At 48.2% G+C, this 16,806-nt stretch overlaps 1 pseudogene across 1 annotated transcript; it reads left to right on the forward strand.

Moving 5' to 3' along the window:
• Nucleotides 1-298: 298 nt before the first annotated feature.
• LOC310831014 (myeloid-associated differentiation marker homolog pseudogene) lies at nucleotides 299-2,556 on the forward strand (annotated as a pseudogene). Its single transcript has one exon. The product of its transcript is annotated as a myeloid-associated differentiation marker homolog pseudogene (transcript).
• The last annotated feature ends 14,250 nt before the right edge of the window (nucleotides 2,557-16,806 follow it).

Consider the following 16,806-nt stretch of genomic DNA (forward strand, 5'->3'; position numbering starts at 1 on the left):
TCTGAGCCTCCACTGTAACAACAACAAAAAATCCCATAGTTTTAGATGTGGATTCTTCCCAGTTTCACCTGCAGAAATCCCTTGTTACCTGTAGTCTTGTGGCGGGGGCAGGTAAACCCAGTGCTATTTTTCTAGACCATAACTCACCATTAATTCCTCTCTTGTTTTCTTATAATGGCAATGGCGCCCACCTGAGAGGTGCCGGAACTGAGTTCCGTCTTTTAAAAAAGCCCTGGGTAAAGCACACAACCAGCTACAAAATGAGGGCTTGGACATGGTTACTTTTTAATCCTCTGTCATTAATCATCCACCTGCCTCTCACTTCCTGAACAGGTTTCCTGCTCTGAGCCAGAGAAGTATAAAACTTAGGGCTCAGAAATCCATTCGCTCTCCTCCTCCTCCTGGCCTGCCCTGGGGCTTTCTCTTAGCCTGACACACCCTATGATGCCATCATCTTCCAGGAACTGCTTTCTGCTTTGAGAGACAGCTTTTGTTTTTGTGTCATTGTTTTCATTTTGTTGAAAGTTAAGTAGAAGCGACATTGCAGGAATAATGCTGCAGCTGTTCTTCTAGGACTTCCTGGCTTCTCCCTCTGATTTCAGCAGAGACCTTCCGCACCGCTTTCACTCGGGAGCTGCAAGACTCAGGTTGCTTTGCCGGTTGCACCGCCAGGTTCCCTCCCCCTGGAAGGAGGGATAGCCAAGCCCATCCACTCCAGCTGGGCGTTCCTGCTCCTCGAGGCGTCACCCAGACTTGGTGCCACACGCACACACCCGCTGCACTCCGTCACCAGCTTTGCAGCCTTGCCCCCACACCGAGCAAAGCTCTTTCTTGTCTCCTTGGCCGTGTGTCAACACGCTTCGTGGGCCAGCTCCTCTGCATTGGGGGTGCCATGCCGACACTCAACGCCAGGTCGCTGATCTCTCCACTGGGGATTGTCCGGATATTTGAGATCTTCTTCTCTTGCACGGCCTTCAGCTTGGTGTCTGTCCACAGGAACTATGCTGGCTCTGAAGGCGCCTGGTCCATGTTTACCTGGTGCTTCTGTTTCAGCCTCTCCGTCTTCGTTGTGGTCGTGGAGTTCATTGGCATGGCCCAGTCGCTGCCTCTGTCCTGGCAGGACTTCACCTCTGCCTTCTCCATGTTGGCTGCTCTCATGATCTTCACCACCTCCATCCTGTACCCATCGGTCTTCATCCCGGATCGCTGCACGGGTGACTGCAGCTACGAAGGGATCGCCACTGCCGCGTCTTGCCTCTGCTTCATCACCTACGCCATCGAAGTGAGACTGACCCAGGCCAAAGTCGGAGAAGTCAGCACCTTCCTGGCCACCATCCCCGGCCTCCTGAAAGTCTTTGAGACCTACCTGGCTTGCCTCATCTTCTCCTTGGTGGCCAGCTACCAAATCTATGCAGAGAAGCCCGGCCTGCAGTGGTGCCTGGCCGTCTACTGCATCTGCTTCATCGTCACGTTGCTCATTGTCATCCTCACCATCGGCCGTTGCCTTGCCACCCTGCCCATCCCCTTGGAGAAAGCTCTGGTGGGCTTCAACAGCTTGGCTGTGCTCCTGTACCTCACGGCGGCCATTGTATGGCCCATATATGCCTTCGAGGGTTCCTCTAGGCCTTCAACATGTTTCAGGACTAACCCGCAGTGTATCAAATGGAACAATAAGCTCGGGGTGACCTTTCTAACCATCTTCAACCTCATTGCCTACATTGTGGACCTCGTCTTCTCCACCAAAATGGTTTTCTTTACCACACCAGCTTAAGCGGGCTCACCTGGGTAGGACCGAAACCACTTAGGAATGTCGATGACGTTCATAATGTGTAAGACAGAGAGGCCACCCCAAGACTTTGCCCGGATTCTTTTATTGGGTGGTTTTTGTTTGTTCATCTCTTTTTAATACTAGTTTTCATTTTAGAACTATTCCATGCATGGATTGAACCTGTCCTGCCGAACCCTGCTTCCTGAGGGAGCAGACGCCACCAGCACATCATTTCATATGTTTTATATGCAGCTATTAGAAATACCCTGCCAAGTCTTGCTGAGAGTTTCTCCGTGGAAAGAGAAAGGGTTTGCAAAAGCCCGGTCAGTGATTCTGTATCAGCTGCTGCTCCCCCCACCCCAATAAGGCAGCTATCTGGTAAGAGGAAGGGAGGTGTTTGCAGGAACGGGAAGAAGAACTTGGGCGTGAAGAAACTGAGAAGGGCACCGGGTGCAGAATCCTATCACAGCTAAATCTGGCACCTTGGCAAGAGGAACTAATATTTCACCTTTGTACGAAGGTGGTGATGCATATGATACTATTTGCACAAACACAGCTTACTTTACCTCTTCCTGCAACACACACATCCAGCATCTAAGAACAAAGGCTGTATGTGTTTTTCTTCCAAAACTAATGTTTTTTCCTCCCAATTGATTATTCAAAATTAATTTGATTAATCTACCAAGCCTTCCTTAATTGCTGGGGGTGAGGCAACAGAGCTCTTATTCAAACATTCCTTGTCCCCCAGGATTTTAGCTAAAAAAAAATCTATGGCCTTTTGAACTGGGCAGGGGTATTGTTTTGTTTGTTATTATGTGGTGTATTTTTATGTTTTTATACTGCAAACAGCCCTGTTAATAACAGGCACAGTCAGCAAAAGGATTCTGTATAGTATGAGGGCTGCCAGTGATCCATGATTCTAAATTTACAAGTAAACCATGATCCATGCCAGTTGTGGCAATTAATTTGCATCCCATAGGGGAGTAGAGGTATACCCTGGGTCTTGCTTTAATTGTGCTAAGATGGCCCTTCAGGCCAATGTTGCTCTGAAAAGTGGGTTCAGGACCTCTTTACGTTTAGCTAAGAATGATTTCTTCAGGCAAACGTAAAGAGGTCCTGAATCCATTTTTGAGAATGACGTTGAAAACTTGGCAGAAGTTGGCACACTATCTGGTACCATCCTGTTGCCACTGCTGCACTTCTAGTTTCACCAGTGTTTCAAGAACTTAGACAAAAGCACAGCAAGACAGAGGAAGACAAAGGGGCTGCATAGCATAAATGACTTGTTTGCAGCTGGTCAGTTCCTAGGTAGCATTCAGCTGAGAGCTAAGCTGGAGGGAATGTGTCATAAAGGTAAAGGTAAAGGTACCCCTGCCCGTATGGGCCAGTCTTGACAGACTCTGGGGTTGTGCGCCCATCTCACTTAAGAGGCCAGGGGCCAGCGCTGTCCGGAGACACTTCCGGGTCACGTGGCCAGCGTGACAAAGCTGCATCTGGCGAGCCAGAGCCGCACACGGAAACGCCGTTTACCTTCCCGCTGGTAAGCGGTCCCTATTTATCTACTTGCACCCGGAGGTGCTTTCGAACTGCTAGGTGGGCAGGCGCTGGGACCGAGCAGCGGGAGTGCACCCCGCCGCAGGGATTCGAACCGCCGACCTTTCGATCAGCAAGTCCTAGGCGCTGAGGCTTTAACCCACAGCGCCGACTGCAATTAATCAAGAGACAGACTTTTGCAAAGTTCACTCTAGAGAGCTGCATCCAGGGAGCTTAGCTTTTTCTGAACCCTGCTGCAGGTCCAAATCTGAAAGGTGCCCTAACAGTGCTGCATCAAGCCCTTTTATATATGACACATTAATATAGATTAAGGGAAGGGGACCTAGGATGAGAAATTACTGAGAATGCATGGAACGTAATGCAGTTGAAACGCCCAAGGAAATTGGATCTCGGTGAGATTGCGAGGGACAATGCTTTAAATGGTATACCATCTCTTAAGTTCTGTCACATGAATCCAGCTCAGAGTATGCTCTTTTGGAGAGAGTGCAACCAGGTTGGCATGATGTTCCAGGTGGTCCTGGCCTGTGGTACAGGTGTGGTGGGTTCAACTGTTTCAGGAGATTGCAACCATTGTTAACCGGATTTATCTGCCCTGACCTCAGTTTAGCCCTTCTCGCAATACTTCTGGAAAGTGTGAATGCCTTATTGCACAAAGTTCTAATCTTGTACTAATCTTGCAGCTGCCTGGCAAGAGATAGCCCATCTTTGATAATTCTCCACATAGTTCTCCTTGCAGGGATGATGGTCCAAAGTCTGGCCTCTCGCCCTAGTTGAAAAAATTATGCCAAGGGATAAGGTAACGAGGGGTGAAAGCAGGAGGGACCAGGTTGCAGGTACATGAGACTTCTTCTTGCCTTTTGTGGCCAATCAGGGAAGTATAGTGCAACCACCACCTCTCAGTAAAAACTTTCAAGCTTCATTTATTACTGAGACACCTCCCCTGCTAAGCGGTCATTGCTTAGTGGATGGATTTAGTGTGCTTTTGAATTTCCCCTTGTAGTACAACATGTAGTACAACATGTAGTAAAATGCTATGCACTGCATTGTTATGGCTATGTATTGCATGATGATGTGATGTGTGGATTTGTCAATATATATATTTTTAAACTGAATGGTGCAAATAATTTTACTGAAACTTTCTCTTTCTAAAGGGCTGATTTGAATCTGGCACCGGTGCCTGGAAATTATTTAGCCATATGTCCAGTGAGACATTAAAAAGGTTCTCCTTTTGTATACTGCCCTTCATCTGAGGATCTCAGTGTGGCTGATATCAGGTGATCAGAAAGACTGCCTCCATCCAATGGCCTGACTCCATATAGGACCACTTCCCTTGTCCAATGTCAGGCTTCGGGAAAACGGCTTCCTCCCTCCCTTTGGCCGTGGATAAGCGGAACAAAGCAAAAATAGTCCCTTACCAGTTAAAGAGATTTTTAATGTTCACAGCAAAAGAACAAAGACTCCATTCTCGGAGGAAAGGTGCTCCCAATTAAGGTTTCCACCCACTTCTCCCCAAGCCACCCCCCTCACTTCCTTGTCTGGCAACCTGATATCGCAACAATTGGGCCTTGTGTGTAGCTTATCTGCTCTCCTTGACCTTGGACTGATCTGTGGAACACTTTCCAGCAAAAGGGAGTCTCTCTCTCTCCCTGTTCTTCTTCTCCTAGCTCAGGCTTCCTCAAACTCGGTCCTCCAGATGTTTTGAGACTACTATTCCCATCATCCCTGACCACTGGTCCTGCTAGCAATGGATCGTGGGAGTTGTAGGCCAAAAACATCTGGAGGGCCAGGTTTGAGGAAGCCTGTTATCTGTTCCCCACTCAGTTCTGCCCAGCTGTTGTCTTCAGAACTATGCCCCTCTGCAAACCACCGCTCCCAATCTATACTGTTCCACTGCTCCTGGGCAGCTTCAGGATTTTGGTCAGGAGCAGGGGGAGGGGGAAGCCCCCACCATTTCTCATCAGGGTAGCTCTCCTCAGCCTGGTCTCTGACACTCAAGTACTCTATGCATGCCTTATTCCAAATATGAAAAAAAAAACCTTCTGCCACAGTCGCTGAGTGCCTCTGCCAATCAGAGTAGACAATACTGGACTTGATAGACCATGATTGGTTGGTTTCATTTATATCTCACCTTTTCTTCCAAGGATCTCAAGATGGCATACATGGTTATCCTGTTCCTCATTTAATCGCATGTGGTGCTGTGGGTTAAACCACAGAGCCTAGGACTTGCCGATCAGAAGGTCGGCAGTTTGAATCCCCGCAATGGGGTGAGCTTCCGTTGCTCGGTCCCTACTCCTGCCAACCTAGCAGTTTGAAAGCACATCAAAGTGCAAGTAGATAAATAGGTACCACTCCAGCAGGTAGGTAAACGGCATTTCCATGTGCTGCTCTGGTTCACCACATGCTGGTGCTGGCCACATGACCTGGAAGCTGTACGCCAGCTCCCTCGGCCCAAAAAGCGAGATGAGCACCACAACCCCAGAGTCGGCCACAATTGGACCTAATGGTCAGGGGTCCCTTTACCTTTACCCTGTGAGGTAGGTGAGGCTGGGAGGCAGTGCCTGGCCCAAGGTCATCCAGAGAGCTTCGTGACCGAGTGGGGATATGAACTCTGGTCTCCCAGGTCCTGGTCCAACACTGTAACTCCTACACCACTCTGACTTCTTATATTCATCCTTTGGAGTCAAGAGTTCGAAGTGTACATGCTTTGCATGCAGATGGTACCCAGATCCAACCCTGGCATCACCCATTGAAACCAGTGAGCCCTCCAGATGCTGCTGCATTCTGACTCCCTCCCATCACACCTGACCCTTGGTCCTTCATGATGGGGCTGATGGGAGGTGGACTCCAGAAACAGGATGAGGAGAACAATAGGTTGGACTAGTTGGGCCACTGGCCTGAACTGGTAGTAGAAGAGCCTGCTGGATAAGATCAAACAAGGCCCATCTAGAGCAACATTCTGTTCTCATAGTGGCCAACCAAAGGCCTGTAGTAAACCTGCAAGGAGGACCATAGTACAAGAGCACTCTCCCCTCCTGCAATTTCCAGCAGCTGGTGCTCAGAGGTATATGGCCTCCAGCAGTGGAAGTACTGAAGAGATTTCACCCCTCCCATATCCAAGAATCTCCTGATGATCTCTGCTGACTCTCCAGAGAGGAGGAGCAGTGTTCTGCTCTCTACTTATTCTACTCCAGCACCCAGTCAGTCAGTCAGTCAGTCAGTGTGTCGGAGAGAGAGAGACTGAGTGTTAGAGATCGTGTGTATAGATAAGGTTGCTGCTAAGAGTAGCTGCAGACACTCAGTGAAGTGCAGCATTCTTTATGCTTAGACCTCATTAAGCTCTGTATATAGTTATATAATAGTTGTAGATAGAATAAAAGAAGATATTCTACAGAGCTGCTCTCCGAGTCGTTTATACTCTGCTAGACTCTGCTATACTCTGCTGTGCGATGACTGTCTTCTTGTTGGAGTGAATCCGGTGCTCACAACTCTAAGCTGTGAGTCCACAGCACTTTGACCTGTTCCTGTGCAGAAGGTGGTCTCTGGAAGTGCTACCCAGCTCTCCTAGCCCAGTCGGACTGAAGTGTATGAGCCCAGTTAGTGGCACTGGCTCAAGGGCAATGCTGACAAGTACAACATAGCTGTTATGTTTAGTGGCCACTGATAACCTTGTCTTCCAAGAATTTGCCTAATCCTCCTTTAAAGCCATGCAGGTTGGTGGTTATCGCAGCCTCTTGTAGGAATGAATGCCATACTTTAATGATGCATCATGGGAAGAAATCTTCCCATTTGCCTGTCTCCAGTTCTCCAACATCCACCTTCCTTCTGTGTAAGTTGCCTCATGCTATGATAAAGGGTGGAAAAGCCGTTCTCTACTCAATTTCTCTTCCCTTCTTCTGTTGTGATCTGAATACAAATGAGCTAACATAATTAAATAACCGAAACTGAACAGAAGAGGAAGCTTTCCACATTCCCTTCCTCAGAGTACAGGGAGAAAAGGAGCAGATCCTCCTGGACCCGGCGGCTGATGGCACGTTCATGCAGCATGCTGCAGGCTGGCTGATGTGCTAAGTGCCTTTTAAATGGCACCTTTTAAGCCGCTCTGGCTGACCATCTGCTGCTGAGCCAGATTCAAAGTTCTTCTATTGATATACAAAGCCCAGGACAACATGGGTGCAGGATACCTCAGGAACCACCCAAACCCTTATATTCCAGTTTGATCACTGAGATCATCTGCAGGAGTGACTTTGATCATTCCCCAAGTTGGTGAGGCTCGTTTGATGACAACAAGAAACCAAGCCTTCAGTGTCATTGTCCCAGTCCTGTGGAACACCCTGCTACTGGAGATTCAGCGGGTACCTTCTGTGTCAGCTTTCAAATGCCGGCTGAAAACTTCTATTCTGCCAGGCCTATGCAGACAATTAACCCACAATGGTCTATAGATGTGTCATTTTTTTTTTTTGCTTTAACTTGTTTTAAACTTTTTATTATTTTATTGTTTGGTTTTATGTTTTTACATTTTTGTAAACCACCATGATGTATTTTTTATGATACAACAGTATCTAAGTATTTTTGTAAACACGGACAGAGCCTTCAAGCATCTTCATGGCCTATTGCTTTTTTTTCCGAAGTTGCTTCGCACTTAAATTCATTCCAAGATCACAGGCTCTAAAACTTGATGTTTGCAACCGAGGAGGTTTAATAAAACAACCTGGGCTCTGTTTGATTGCGTACAAGCTTTTCAATTCACATTCACCCCTGGAGCTTGAGTCTCGATGTTCTTGTACCAGCATAGAGAAATATCCCCACCGGTTGCCCCCCCCCCCCAGCAGACTCTCATTTTGTCTAACCCGGGGATCTGTAGTGGCAGAGGGGAGAGAGAGAGCTGGCTGGCTTGTATGCAGCTATTTCATTCCCCTGTATTTGGATGGAATTCTGGATGCCACCCTTTGCACCTAATGATTTCTTCCTGTGGATCTGCCTCAGAGGCGCATGCTTTTGCAAAGCAGTGTGCAGAAAAAGTCTGGTCACGACCAGGACATGCCTGCGCTCTCTCTTATCTACAGAAGTTGGCTGTGTACAGGCGGGCAAGGTTTCCCCAAAACACGAACTAATCATGGAAGTCCTCTCCCTCCCCTGATGGGATTCTGCACTCCACAGAAGGAGTGAAAGGGAGAGCCAGGGTGAGTGGGGCAGGGTGGTGGGGGACCTCCTCCCTCCCTCCTTGGGTGCCAGCCTTCCAGCACCTCCCACACCTGTTCCTTCCTCCTCCTCCTCCTCCTCCTCCTCCAATCCTGCCACATCCTGATGGAACTGAGGAGCCCATGAATGTTGTAGTCAAAACAAAAGAAGAATCCTGTAGCACCTTCAAGAACCGAACACATTTATTATGATTTAAATATTTGTGGCCTATTGCCATGAATCAAGATATAACCTTTAAAATTCCTTTCTCTGATTTACAGTGCAGTAATTTAATGCAGGAGAGGGTAAAATGGAATAATTGTGCTTGTGACAGCCCTTGAGATTGCCAACTTTCCAACCTGTCCCTGCTTTTAACATTGCACCAATGGTGCAGAGAACCACAGTCTGCTCTGAAAAGCTTCACAAACAGGTGGGTTTTTTTGTACACTCTGCTGTTGTCAAAGGTATTCGGTTAGGGCAGAGCAGGCCTGAATGTCCCTGAATGCCTTCCCCTGGTAACAGCCCTGTGCCCTGGAAAAGCTGCCCCTTGTTTCTGTGTCTGTAGGGGAGCCATGCTCAATTGAAGCAGCTTCTCTCCGAATTGATATGCAGCTATAAAAAGCAGCCTCTCCCCTTCAGATGTCTCTATTTTGGGCTCTGTTTAGCAAGTCAAATGTTCTCCGGCTGCTACTGCATCCTCTCTTCTCTCGACTGCCGCTGCTGCGAAATGGATTGCGCTTCTTAACAGCAATCGTAACATCTCTGGAAAGGTGTAGTAAGTGTGAGCACTAAGAATTGACCGTGTACAGCACTATGCTTCTGATTTCATCTCCATCCCTAAAGCAAGGGTAACTCCCCTCAACAAAAACCAAACCCTTAATTTCACTGCCAGTTCAGGCCCCATGAGGAACGAGACCTGAGGGTCATAGTGGATAGCTCAATGAAGGTGTTGACCCGGTGTGCAGCCCCTGTGGAAAAGGCAAATTCCATGCTATGCAAGCTCTTCTTGTCTCTTTTTCTTAAATAATAAGTATTTTGGGGGTTGGGAGGGGGTAGCAATATTTTCCAACAGATTTGTTTTGTTTTATAAGTATCAGGATATTGGCCTTGATGCCTTATTATGATAGTCTCACTTAAAGCTGAAAAGTTAGTAAGAATTCCAAATAGCAGCATGTTTCGCACATATCCTAATTAGTATGCATTAAAAAGTATGTTCATAACATGCATTGGAAGTATATGTGCAATGCATACATAAAGCACACATCCACACTATGTAAATACACCTCCACACACACACACACACACACACACACACACACAATTAGAAATAATTAATTTAAATAGAAACATAATACATCTTGCCCTAGTGGGTCGGGCAGAGACCCTGTGCACCTGCTTATTCTCCTGCCCAGGTGTAAAGCTGTTGATGGGTGATTCACAGGCCTCCGTCTGTTCTTATTACTCTTTTATCTTTTAACTGACTCGGACCAGACACCTCTTCCAGAGAGGATGCCTTCCAAGAAGGGACTGTCTGCTCACTGCCTTCAGTTCTCTAGAAAGTAGGATACTTTGCCATGCTACTGCACATTCTGTTCCAAGTTGCCACCTGCTTCCTTTGGGACAAATCCTCTCCTTTGCGCAATTAGACAAACCTCATTGCAGCTTGAGACTCTTGCAAAGGCTGAGGCTTTCCCCGCCCCTGTACACAATGCATATCTGAAACAGGGTGTGCCTTAAGTAAACTCGCTGTAACAGTTTCCCATTGAGAGGGGGAAAGACCCAGCAACCAACAGATTACACTGGTATTTAATATTGCACAAGATAACAGCTACTACAACTCAGACACAATGAACAATGCTGTGGATAGGCAATTGCAAGGAGGGAATGCGCTGGCAGAGTTGGTGAGGAGGCACCTGCTTTGCAGGCAGAAAATCCCAGGTTCCGTTCCTGGCATTTCCCAAGATAAAAATAACAACCAGGTTAATGGAAAAAACTATTGCCCTGCAGAGCTGCTGCTGGCCAGACCTGCCGAACCTGGCGCCCTCCAGGTGTCGTTGGACTACAATTCCCATCATCCCTGATCATTGGCTGTGCGGATTGGGGCTGACAGGAATTGAAGTCCAACAACATTTGGAGGGCACTGGGTTGGGAAAGGCAGGAATTGTCAGGCAAGGAACCTAAGAACCAGGCCATTGGCCCATCTAGTCCAACACTGTCCACACTGATTGGCAGCTGATCTCCAGGGTTTCAGACAGGGATCTTTCCTAGCCCTACCAGGAGAGGCCAGGGGTTGAACCTAATGTCTTTTACATACCACTAAGTCACAGCTTTTCCTCCCAAAGCTTCATCCTTTTTGGCTTTTGCTTCTGCATTTGTTTTTTGTAAAAATGATGGCTGCTTGGGCTTCCTTTTGGAAGGAACAGTGTAGTACAAACAGAATGAGGATGGCGAATGTTGAAATAAATGAGAACACAGGAACGTAAGGACGACATCCTGGATCAGGCCAATGGCCCATCTAGTTCAGCATCCTGTTCTCATCTAGCCAACCAGATGCCTGTGGAAAACTCTCAAGCAGGACCTGAGCACAAGAGCCCTCTCTCCTCCTGCAGTTTCCAGCAACTGGTACTCAAAAGTATTATTGCCTTCAACAGCGGAGGTAGACCCTTTAGTAGCCATGAGGATGGATAATGAAGAGAAGCCAATTTGGAACAGGCAGAGAGCTGAAAGCTGAAGCATACAGTATTGTAAGGACAGGGCAGGAATTCCTTCTTTTTGCATTTTCGCCCCAAGGGTCCTCTCTAGATCAACTCCCTGCAATGCAGGAATCTCACCTAAAGCATCTGTGACACATGGCCATCCAACCTCTGCTTACAAACCTCCAAGGAAGGAGAGTCCACCACTTATTGTGGGAGTCTGTTCCACTGCCAAACAGCTCTTACTGTCATAAAGTTTTTTCGAATGTTTAGTGGGAATCTCCTTTCTTGTAACTTGAAGCCGTTGCCTCGAGTCTTACCCTCCAGAGCAGGAGAAAACAAGCATGCTCCCTCCTCCATGTGACAGCCCTTAAGATATTTGAAGATGGCTATCATATCTCCTCTCAGACTCCTCTTTTCCAGGCTAAACACACCCAGCTCCTTCAAGCACTCCTTGTAAGGCTTAGTTTCCAGACCCTTGATCATCTTGGTTGCCCTCCTCTGCACACCTTCCTGCTTGTCAACATCCCTCTTAGATTGTGGTGCCCAGAATTGGACCTCATATTCCAGGTATGGTCTGATCAAGGCAGAATAGAATGGTACTATTACTTCCCTTGATCTGGATACAGATCAAAAAATGTACCCCCCAAAAAGAGAACATATTACATTAGGATGCCCAAATAATGTGGATATGAGTGAAACCAATACAGTGGTACCTCAGTGTAGTGGTTCTAGGGGTTGCTCGTGCATAAGCCGGTGCAAACACCTGGCTGGGTTGCCTGAATGAACCTTTTCTGTCCGGACAGCCACTCACCCGTGGCTGTCTCAATCGCTGGCAGAATCCGTCAGTGGGCGTTTCTTAAACTTCTTCCAGCAAAGAAGCTCTTTGACGCCTAGTCTCCTCCTACTCTCTCTGCGCGAAAGCCTTCTGCGCAAGAAGGGTGTGGGCAGCGGAGGACCCCTACTCTCCCCGCTGGTCCCCGGCAAGGAGTCATGGGACCGCCTCGCCACTTCCCCCATCTGCCCCCCTTCTCCACTGGTGCTACGCTGATTCTCTTCCCCAGAAGATGGGCTGCCTCTCCCAATCCCGGGACGCTCTCTGGAATCCCTCTGGATTTTGCTCTCTCCCTCCGGCCCTGATGGCAGTTCCCTGACACTCAGGTTACAGACGCTTCAGGTTACAGACTCCACTAACCCAGAAATAGTACCTCGGGTTAAGAACTTTGCTTCAGGATGAGAACAGAAATCACACAACAGTGGCGCTGCGGCAGCAAGAGACCCCATTCGCTAAAGTGGTGCTTCAGGTTAAGAACAGTTTCAGGTTAAGAATTGACCTCCAGAACAAATTAAGTTCTTTACCCGAAGTACCACTGTATACAAAAAACAAAGGGCACATAAACTGCAATGGTCATAGTTCAGTGGCAGAGCACCTGAGATGCAAGCTGAAGGTCCCCAATTCAATCCACAACATCTCCAGGCTGGAGCTGGGAGAAAACCCTGCCAGAAACCCTGGAGAGCTGCTGCCAGTCAGTGTAGGCAATACTGAGCTAGATGGACTCATCATAAAACATCCTCCTGTGTTCCTTTGTTGCTGCTCTATACTCCCACCTTTCCACGGCTACTTGCCTAAATTGGCAGCTCCTCTCCTCAGCACCCCTGCACTTTCTATTTATACCGGCACACGTTTGCCACGAGGAAAGCTGACACCCGTCATGTTTCATTCATTGGCACATCTTCCCTGGAAAGATGCAGGCTAAATTTATCATCTTCATCCTCCTCTGCAAAGCACAACAATTGGGGAACGTTCCCCATGCAAACCAGAATGCTGGTGAGAGAAGAAAGCATCTTGCCATTGTCCACAACTCCCCAAATAATGCAAGATGGGCCACAACCTCAACTGACTTAAGGATCAGTAGGGGAAGCTCATGACATGGATGGGCATTGACCACAAACCTTAAGACCAAGATACAGTCTTTCCCCAAAACATAGAAAGCAGCACGATACTGAATCAGACTCTTGGTCCATCTATCTCATTATTGTCTACACTGAATGGCAGTGCATTATTTCAGACAAGAAGCATTGCCAACCCTACCTGGAGTGTTGAGGATAGACCCTGGGACCTTCTGCATGCAAAGCAGATGCTCTACCTCTCAGCTACAGGCTTCCACCCAAAAAAATGTTTATTGTCATGGACTGGTTGGACGTAGAGGAATGGTGGGAGGAACCAGCTGGGGAACCGCCAAGGGAAGGAGGCTCAGAGCCAGGAGATTGGTGGTGGGATGACGATGAGTGGTCAGAGGGAGAAGACTGCGAAGAGAAGGTGTCGGAAGCTGAAGAAGCAACAGGTCTCAGCGATCTGGGAGAGTCCGTGGCAGAGAGGAGTCCACCAGAGGCAGAAGCTGAAGCAGGAAGCCAAGCAGCAGAGATGGGTCAGGCTTGTGTAGAGTAACAGGTGTTTCCCCCTCCTTCTGTGACAAGCTCCTCTCCCCCCTCATCTCCCAGGACCAAGAGAGGCATGAAGTGGGAGGAGCAAAAACAGGCATGTAGGTGCACTCTCCGATTGCTTGGGGGGGGGGGGGACCCTGGAGAGGAGGGGACATAGTGTTGTAAACAAAAATTGCCCTTTTCCCTTAGGGGGTATCCAAGAGCCCATATAGAGTCCTTACATAGGTTCCCTATTGGTAGGAGAAGATAACAGAGGCCAACCTGAGAATATTGAGAAGCAAAGCAGCTCGTAAGCCTGATCTTTACTGAAATGTTGCAACAGGTGCTCCCCTAACCCGCAAGAGCGGAAGAGGAACCCAGAACAATCGCGTGCAAGGCCTTATAAAGACTTTTGAAATTGCCACCCTGTAGATCAAGACCACCCCCAGAAACATCATACATACATCACAGAAGGGGTATAATCTAAGACTACCCCTCAGATACATCACACCTACATCACAGAAAAGGCAGTCTAAAACAGAAATTTTAATGTTGTTTTTCTCCTGTCTGGCAGGATACTTGATTGGATTGCCTGGGGAGCCTGGCCAGTCTTTTGTAATGATACATACTTAGTTCCTGGACCAGGTCACAGGCTCACACCCTATTCATATCTTAAATGTGCCCTTAAGACAGGATTTGTGAGGAAAGAGACAATGGGGAGGTTTCCCACTTTGACCTTGCAGAGAAAACATTTGCTCAGTTTAGGAATCAAAATGGTTCCAGGTTGGTCTTCCTGTGCTGATCTATGTAGGTGCATGGTTGGTAACATTACCATCTATCTAAGACCATAGAATTCCTATCACAGTATCCAGCTGTGCAGGGACAGGAACCTTTAATCTCCACAACTGTTTCATGGGGGCAAGACCTGAGTTGCTGCGTTCATTAGGCCTGACACTCCTGTGCAGATCCTATTTTGCTAATAAGGAGTTAACTCCAGCTTGCTCTGTGTGATTTACTGCTGGCTCGCTCCTATCATTTATAGTATCATGTTGGGCTTCTTATTCAAATAACTAAATATGAAATAAAAGCGGCACAAAGCATGAACAGGACTAGCAGGACGCAGGTTCAAACCTCTAGGTAAAGGTAAAGGTAAAGGTAAAGGTACCCCTGTCTTGACAGACTCTGGGGTTGTGCGCCCATCTCACTCAAGAGGCCAGGGGCCAGCGCTGTCCGGAGACACTTCCGGGTCACGTGGCCAGCGTGACATCGCTGCTCTGGCGAGCCAGAGCCGCACACGGAAACGCCGTTTACCTTCCCGCTGGTAAGCGGTCCCTATTTATCTACTTGCACCCAGAGGTGCTTTCGAACTGCTAGGTTGGCAGGCGCTGGGACCGAGCAGCGGGAGCGCACCCCGCCGCAGGGATTCGAACCGCCGACCTTTCGATCGGCAAGTCCTAGGCGCTGAAGCTTTAACCCACAGCGCCACCTGCGTCCCTACATGGCCACAAAGCTAACTAGCTGAACCCTTGGCCAGTAATCATACTTCATAGGGTTGTTGTAAGAGGAAAATGGGGAGAACTATATTATGTCACCTTGATCTCATCCAGTGAAAGGCAGGATAGAAATGGAATAGATAGGGAACACATAGAGAGCCTATGCCAAGCTGGTGCCCTCCAAACGTTTTTGACTACAATTCCCACCAGCCCCATCCACGATGGAGGGCGCCAGCTTGGCCATAGAGTGGCCTTCCATGAAAACCTTCTATAGGTTTTCATGGAAGGCTTGGAGGGTACACTGATCAAGAAGCTAACACAATAACTTCATTGTCTTCATTGCCTGACTCCACCTAGATGCAAGTTGCGCCACCTAGCGACAAACTATCCAAGATGGTTAATTTTCCAGGCAAAGGGACCAAAAAAATGGAGGATGACCAGGAAACGGGGGACAGGTTCGGTTGTGTGTGGTTTTTTTACTCCACATTTAAGTAGTCGGATAGAAGAGGGTTCTTTAAATAGTAAAACCCATTATATTTGAGAGGCCTCTTGTGCTTTCCCCCAAGGTGTTTGCCCTAAAGTCCTTCCCTGATGGTGCTACTGGTGGTGACTCTGGTTGAAGCAAACACTATAAATTCTGTTTGATCTTCCTTGACACAAGGAGATATCTGTGGATGGCCAGGAGAGAAGAGCTTTGTGTCTTGATTTACACAAGCTTAATCTTGTCTATTCATCAGTAAGTCCTGTGGATTCCAATGGGGTTTACTCTGAGGTTAAGTGAGTTCAGGGATGCAGGCACTGCAGAGCAATGAATCAGTAGCTGAACCCAGGTGGGCTCTGCTCTGGCTTGACTTACACCCTGAGCCTGGCTTGAAGGCATTCACCTCGGGCAGAACTGCTATTAAGTAGATTATCCAAAGGAGGCACAAAGTGAGGGGACAGTGTAGCCTGATGTGGCTTGTAAATCTCCCCAGCAAAACTATCTAGGCCTGGGGCTTTTTACCTCACAGAGTATTTGTTTGATGTGCTCCTGCTTTCTTCTCTTCTGGTTTTGGTCCTGCTGCCATTTCTCCTCCTTCCTACAGGGGATGGTGCTTCCATATTTATGTCGCTGTTACGCCATCCTTTCCTCATGGGGTCTGCTTTCACTTCCATTTTGTACCTTCTCGTTTTTTTAGGCAATTGGCTGGCGGTTTCCAAATTCAGAGTACACTTGGCCTAAATAAATACTGGGCACCTTGCCAGTTCCTGATTCATCGAAGTAAAGGTAAAGGTAAAGGTACCCCTGCCCGTACGGGCCAGTCTTGACAGACTCTGGGGTTGTGCGCCCATCTCACTCAAGAGGCCAGGGGCCAGCGCTGTCCGGAGACACTTCCGGGTCACGTGGCCAGCGTGACATCACTGCTCTGGCGAGCCAGAGCCGCACACGGAAACGCCGTTTACCTTCCCGCTGGTAAGCGGTCCCTATTTATCTACTTGCACCTGGAGGTGCTTTCGAACTGCTAGGTTGGCAGGCGCTGGGACCAAGCAGCGGGAGCGCACCCCGCCGCAGGGATTCGAACCGCCGACCTTTCGATCGGCAAGTCCTAGGCACTGAGGCTTTAACCCACAGCGCCACCTGCGTCCCATTCATCGAAGTACCTCTATTTTAATGTTATTATGCACCTCCCTCGGGAGTGGGGAACCTTTTACAGCC

This window comes from Podarcis gaigeae, assembly GCF_964106915.1.
Source record: "Podarcis gaigeae genome assembly, chromosome: 14".
NCBI lineage: Eukaryota > Metazoa > Chordata > Lepidosauria > Squamata > Lacertidae > Podarcis > Podarcis gaigeae.